The following is a 6000-nucleotide window of genomic DNA, read 5'->3' as shown; positions in this document are numbered from 1 at the left end:
GAGTTGCACCTTAATAGGAAGTAATCCCGACTGTTTTTAAACAGTAGGTTCTAAACGTTAGTGGACTACTTCTGAAAAGTCATTTTTAAGAAGAAGCGAGAGCTCACGATGGCTCATCAGAAAACAATCTTCAAGAAGACATAGGCTCGGGCGAGGAGGAGGAGGCAGCAGCCTGGTCTCTGATGCCCGCTCCCGCTGCCTGTGGGCCAGGAGGGATGCCAGGCGGACACCAGAGCTCCTTTAGATTCCTTTCCTCTCATCCTGATTCAGAAAACATAAACTGTGTTTTTCGGTGCGCGAGAGAGAGATCGTGTGCCAGGCTGCTGACACAGCAAAAGGTGCGCAATGTCGGGTCTGTAGGAGAAGAGCCCAAATTCGGATGGGCGTTCTGATACGGTGGAATCACAGAGGAGAAGGGGCTGGCGGGATGCGGTGAGTGACTGCCTCCGATGCCTGGTGGTGTAGAAAGCAAGGCCTTAGTGACCACCATGGTTTAGCGAAAGCAACAAGTCAGTCTTTCGTATAGCATTGTAGGCATTTTGGTGATAAAAGTCATCATAAGGGAAGGCACACGTTAATTCATACGTCTTTAGAAATGCAGCCCCACGTGCAATAAAGATCCGGTCTGTCAAACGCTACAGCTCTGTCAGCGTAGCTCTTGGTGCTGTCTCACTGATGCGATGGTACTTGTCACACCAAGGGGAGCTGCTTGTGGTGGTAGGTTGTGTCTGACTGAATGCTCATGGAGGTTTAGAAGGTGCGACCCAGAAGTTCTGTGCAGTTACAGGTTTATAAAAAGACAAATGTAAGGTCTGCCTGAGAGCTAAAGTACTTGTTGCAACATTTAACAACTGTGGGGTATTTTCGTGTATGTTTCTGCTTCCTTTTTAGTTTTTATTTTAGGTGATGTAGTTACAGACAAAGCGTGTATTTTGGTTTGAAACTGCTTGTTTGGTAGTAGACAAAAATATAAAAATGTAATTTAACCCAACTATGGGGAGCAGGTTGCCAGAAGATGAACGCTTAATTCCTCAGCAGGTGCAGGTCTGCTGTGCCCAAGCAGTTATGTGTCTTTTCTGGGCAGTTCCCTTTGTGGTGGCAAAGGGAAGCCACCCATAGTCTTCAGCAGTGTGTGTGTAGCCTGGGCAGTGGTTAACTCGGCTTTGGTGAATCTTTTTTTTTCTTTAATACGAATTTACTATTCTTGATGAGTGGGTTGCTGTGCATCTCCAATAGAACAGGAGCTAGCAGTGTGGCATAGTCAATGCAGCTTAAACCCACGTGCGTTATTTCAGGGCAGCTTGCTCGTGCAGACGTTTCCCGTAGGTCTATAACGGGCTGTCTCTGCTGTAGAGGAGACTACAGGGTAGGTGGTGGGCACCCACCGTGCTGTCAGTCTGAGGATGGCTTGGCTGTAGCTTGGGCACTCTCTGCAGATGTTAATTGACTGAGCTTATGCTTTTCTCCGGTCCCTCTGCGGTGTAGACATGACCTTTTTCTTAAGGCAATATTCTGGAATACAGTTTTTCTGCCTTCCCGAGAAAAGACACCAGGTAATGTAAAATATGACAAGATAGAAAAGCTTGTTGTCAGTCTTTATTTTCCCTGTCCCGTGCTTAGCTGGTTGAAGCAAATGAGATGTGAACAAGGGTACCTGGAACATCGTCTTTGACCTGTGCATGTAACTAATCTGAAACTGAAGGTTGCATTAGAGAAAATTAGAAGTGGAAGCTTTCCTAATTAGAGCTGCATATTTCCTGGGTTGTGCCGACAATGAGAAAAAAAAAAGATAGCCTGTAAGTTGACTGGAACTGCAGTGCAGCAGGTCTGGCAGTAACACTTTACACGTTGTCCTTTTGAGAGGGAGTCCGGAGGAGCGAGCCAGCTTGTCTCTGCAGGCTGTGGGTGCCAGAGAGCTCCTCGCACGGCAGCGGTTCCCGGCTGGAGGGGTCCAGGGTGTTCCAGAGAAGGTGCTGCTCCGTCCTGGCTCTTGCTCCACAGGAGTGCTGGCACGTTAACTCCCTCTGCCTGCTTCTGGCCGTGCCCCCAGCGTGGGGGCTGCTGCTGGAGGCTGGAGAGAGGCTTATCTAGGCTTGGAGCCCCGTTATCTTTTCACCCCAGCAGGTTACAAGGTCACCGTACAGAACGGGTGCTGTTAGGGGAGAAGGAGCGCAAGGGCGAGGGGAGCAGCAGATAGGGATGGGAAAGTAAGGAAATGAGAAGGAAGGCTACCGCAGCAGAGTTCAACTAGAAAAATGTTGGGAATCGCTGTTCCAGGAGCTGTAATAGCAAGTAAAATAAGGACGCAGAAAAGTTAGTGTTAATACCCTTGGACAGCAGAGGAATGTTGAAGGGAAGGAAATGCAAGGCCTTTGTTGATGTTTTTGCTGCGAGGCCGGTGGTGGATGGCGTGTTTCTGAAGTTCAGCTGCGAGTTTTGGGAGAACTGACAGGGGCGACGATCCTAAACGTGGTGCAGCGTGCAGAAATTAAAATAAAGGGGCTCAAGTTGAAACAGAGTGAATAAAGGTAGTGTGAAGTACTATGCTATTTTAAAAAAAAAGAAAAAGAGGCAATGAAACATAGACATTATCCTAGCGGGAAGGCAATAGTAGCATACCGTCGATACAGAGAGGGCTATAGCAGGCAGTAAAGGGAGATAGTAATGTGATATACATCTGCGTTCTTTGCGATGACTACTTGAATTACTGATGTCCAATACAGCATGGAATAGGTACGCAATATACTATGTATTGTGGTTAGTCTGGTCTCCAGCTCTCAGTGTTTTGAAGGATAACAAGATTAATGTTTACACACAGACATTGTATTTATTTTTTTTTTTTTACGGAGACAGGGATCCCTTGTGCTTGCTGATGCAACAGTGAGCAAAACAAGAAATACTTGGTTTGCCAACTTAGGACTTCTTCACTACATTTCAAAAGCTGTAACATACAGCAACTTTGAACCTGCAGTTTTTTCCAGTTCTCTGAAGTGGCAGCATAGGTTTCTTCGAGGCTAACTCTTCACATCACAAAGGTGGATCATGACAGTCGAGTTTTTAACTTCAGGCCTTTTCAGGACAGAGGTGATAATTTTTTGGTCCCTATTTTATTAGTCCGCTACTTTAATGTATGCCCTGTTTATTTTCTGTATTTGGTTTAGATACCTGCTTAGGTGTAGTATTTAGATTTAAAATGTAAATGCCTTGCAGCCTTCATACCTGTATCTTCTCTGCCCCTATACGGTAGGGAAGAAGTGTAGACTGCAAGTGGGGGAACAAATACAGAAAGACTGAGTGACGACTTCATGGTTGTGAAGGGGGGGCTGTAGCAGAAGCAGGTGAAAGCCAAATCCTGGGTTAGACCATCTGAGTGGAGAGGTAAGTCTGATAGTTAAAGTGTTCTTTCTGCCTTGAAAGATAATATTCAGAAGATTTTTTTTTTTAGACTAGGATAGTTCTGCCGGTTTTTTACTATGATGAAAACTTTAAAGCTGCAACTCTTTTCTGCTTCTCTGGAAGATAGATTCCTTATGCCATGAAAGCAATGTAGTTTTTAAAATAGATGCTAAAAATAATACCAGTTGTATAGATAAACTTTCCCTCTTTAATTTTTGTCTTTCCTTTTAAAAAAAAAAAAAAGTTGATACAGGGCAGATTGAGAATTTAAATTCCCTCAATCCAGTGGCTTGCTGTTTTAAGTCCGGAGTCAGCATCAAAATTGCAAAGCTCCCTAGAAGACCGGGGCAGCTTCTCCTGTTTTGTCCCTCCTCAGGCTGTCTGTTCGGGGTACCTGCAGTGCTGTGGGAAAGCCTCACACCCCCATTTGTTGTTTTCTGTTTCCCGGTGCAATCCCTTCTGCAAGATCGCTCTTTCCTTCCGATACTTGCTCTGGAGAGGTGGCCATGCCACAAAGCTGGTTTGTGTTCATATATTGAGGATTAATATTTCTCTTTTCACATAGGTTAGGTAGCTCATGTGTGTTTAGCCTGTTGGGAAACTCTAAGATTGAAGTGCCAGAATTTCTCTGTTGTTCTTGCAGCTCTGATAGTTAAAAAGTTCTAAGTTATTTTGTAATGGTGCGTACTTAGTGACGGTTTTATAAAGTACCTTCCATCCCTGATCAAAAGCTTATTAAGATCACCAACTCTATGATCAGAGCAAGTCAGATCCAAGTCTGACGTGAGTCTCTGCCGCCCTTGTGACTTGTGTCCTCTTCCTAGAGGTTGCCCATCCCTAGCGGTCCGGTGTTGATGTACCTCGGGCAGTAACTACATTGTCTTTGCTCCTCTCCTTTGCTCAGGCTGGCAGGCCTTGTAGGTGGGGCTGCAATCCCTCACCAGATAACTCGGGCTCTTAGGTCAGTCTTTATTGCGTTATAATTTAGTTATACAGTACATATCCATTAGTTAAACAGAAATGATGTAGACGTTAACCAGGAAGCTGTTACCATCTATCCTGAGAGATTGCGTACCACAAACGTTAGGATAGGAAAAAACTCATGTTTTTAATTGAGAAAACGTGGCCTTGTTTTCCTTGCAGTTCTACTAATGGAATTCCTCTGGCACTGTTGAAGTTGCTTCTTGTTTACACTGATGTAAACGAGAGGAGAGCTGTGGGGTTTGTGCCTTAGGTGGCTGCGCCTCTTTGGAGCCCATCGCTCTCAGCCCGATCCAGGCCCTCCGGATGGAGTTTCTGGATCTGACAGATGTCTTTGAGGTAGTTTCCACCTCCCCCTGCTCTCCTTCGGGAGAAGTTCCCTCTGTCTGTTCACACTCCTCTCCAAATATGTTCTTTGGAAATGCACAACTTTGATTAAATCTTGCCTTCTAATAAGACATGTCTGATAAAAATAATTAAAGTATGATTTTAGTGTGTTCCGTTTTTACTAAGGCCTTGTTCACGCATGGCCTCTTCAAAATAACAAAAATAATAAATTATCATTCATCAAAATAATTGATGATGTAAACAGTTTTCTAAACTGTGGCTATAAAGCAGCATTGTAATGTAGCCACTTATTCCCTTCATGTATAGAAAAATGTTATAACTGGGTTACTGTCTGGTTTTGTGTGCTCTCTTTCCCCCTTTCCAAGGCAGGTAATCCAAGCCTGTGCATTTAGCCTCAGGAAACACAGATTTGTTTTAAGCCTTGTAATTTTTTAAGATTATTTTTAATGGATTTAATATAATTCACATTCTGATTTCTTTATGTCATTTTTCTTCAGTATGGGAACTGAAACTGTTGAAATTGCATGACTTCAGTAAGCCAAAGGTTTCAGGGGAACCTGAGATGTTTGTGAGCCTCTTGCTAAAAACAGACGCGTGGCTGGTAATGTAGTGCTTTGGCTGAAACTGTAGTCTTCAGTGTGGCCTGAATTTCCAGAAGAAAAATGAAAAATTATCTGCAGTAGGTGTAATCCTGCTACCTGCTCCTGGGGTGCCTGCAGGAGGGCTGGCAGTACTGACTCGCCCGGTGACATTTTGGTCTGAGTCATCGGGTGTCCCGTCAGCGCGGCGTTAAGCTCTGTGCCTGATCCTTCCCCATTCCTTTTGCCATTTTAACCCAAGAGGAGTAGTTTTTGACCTCTTTGGGGTTTTGGATTGGGGTTGGGTTTGGTTGGTTTGTTGTTTGGGTTTTTTTGGTTTTTTTAACCATGTGTGGAGTCCCGAAAATACTCCGATGGAAGTACAGCTCTCTATAGCAAACTGAAGCCTGCTAATAATAGGCTTGCTTTTTTTAGGTGCCTTTCACAAACCTGTTAGAAATGTCCCATTGACCCTCCTGGGTTTTGTGAACCAGGGGTTGGAAATTGTCATGCTGATGGGTATCTGGATGAATCTGCAGGAGACTGCCAAAAATTCTCAGCGTAGCTGGGCCGTTTTGTTCCGCTCCTGCTGATCAGATAAAGCTTTTTAGGCCTTGCAGGAACCATTAGGAAAAAATGTATGAATACTGGTATTTCCTTATTATCCCTGAAAGCATGGCAGGAGAAGCATAGGTAA

This window comes from Cariama cristata, unplaced genomic scaffold (assembly GCF_000690535.1).
Source record: "Cariama cristata isolate BGI_N322 unplaced genomic scaffold, ASM69053v1 scaffold33563, whole genome shotgun sequence".
Classification (NCBI taxonomy): Eukaryota; Metazoa; Chordata; class Aves; order Cariamiformes; family Cariamidae; genus Cariama; species Cariama cristata.
The sequence above is the reverse complement of the archived record's forward strand: the minus strand, read 5'-3'. Positions refer to the sequence as shown.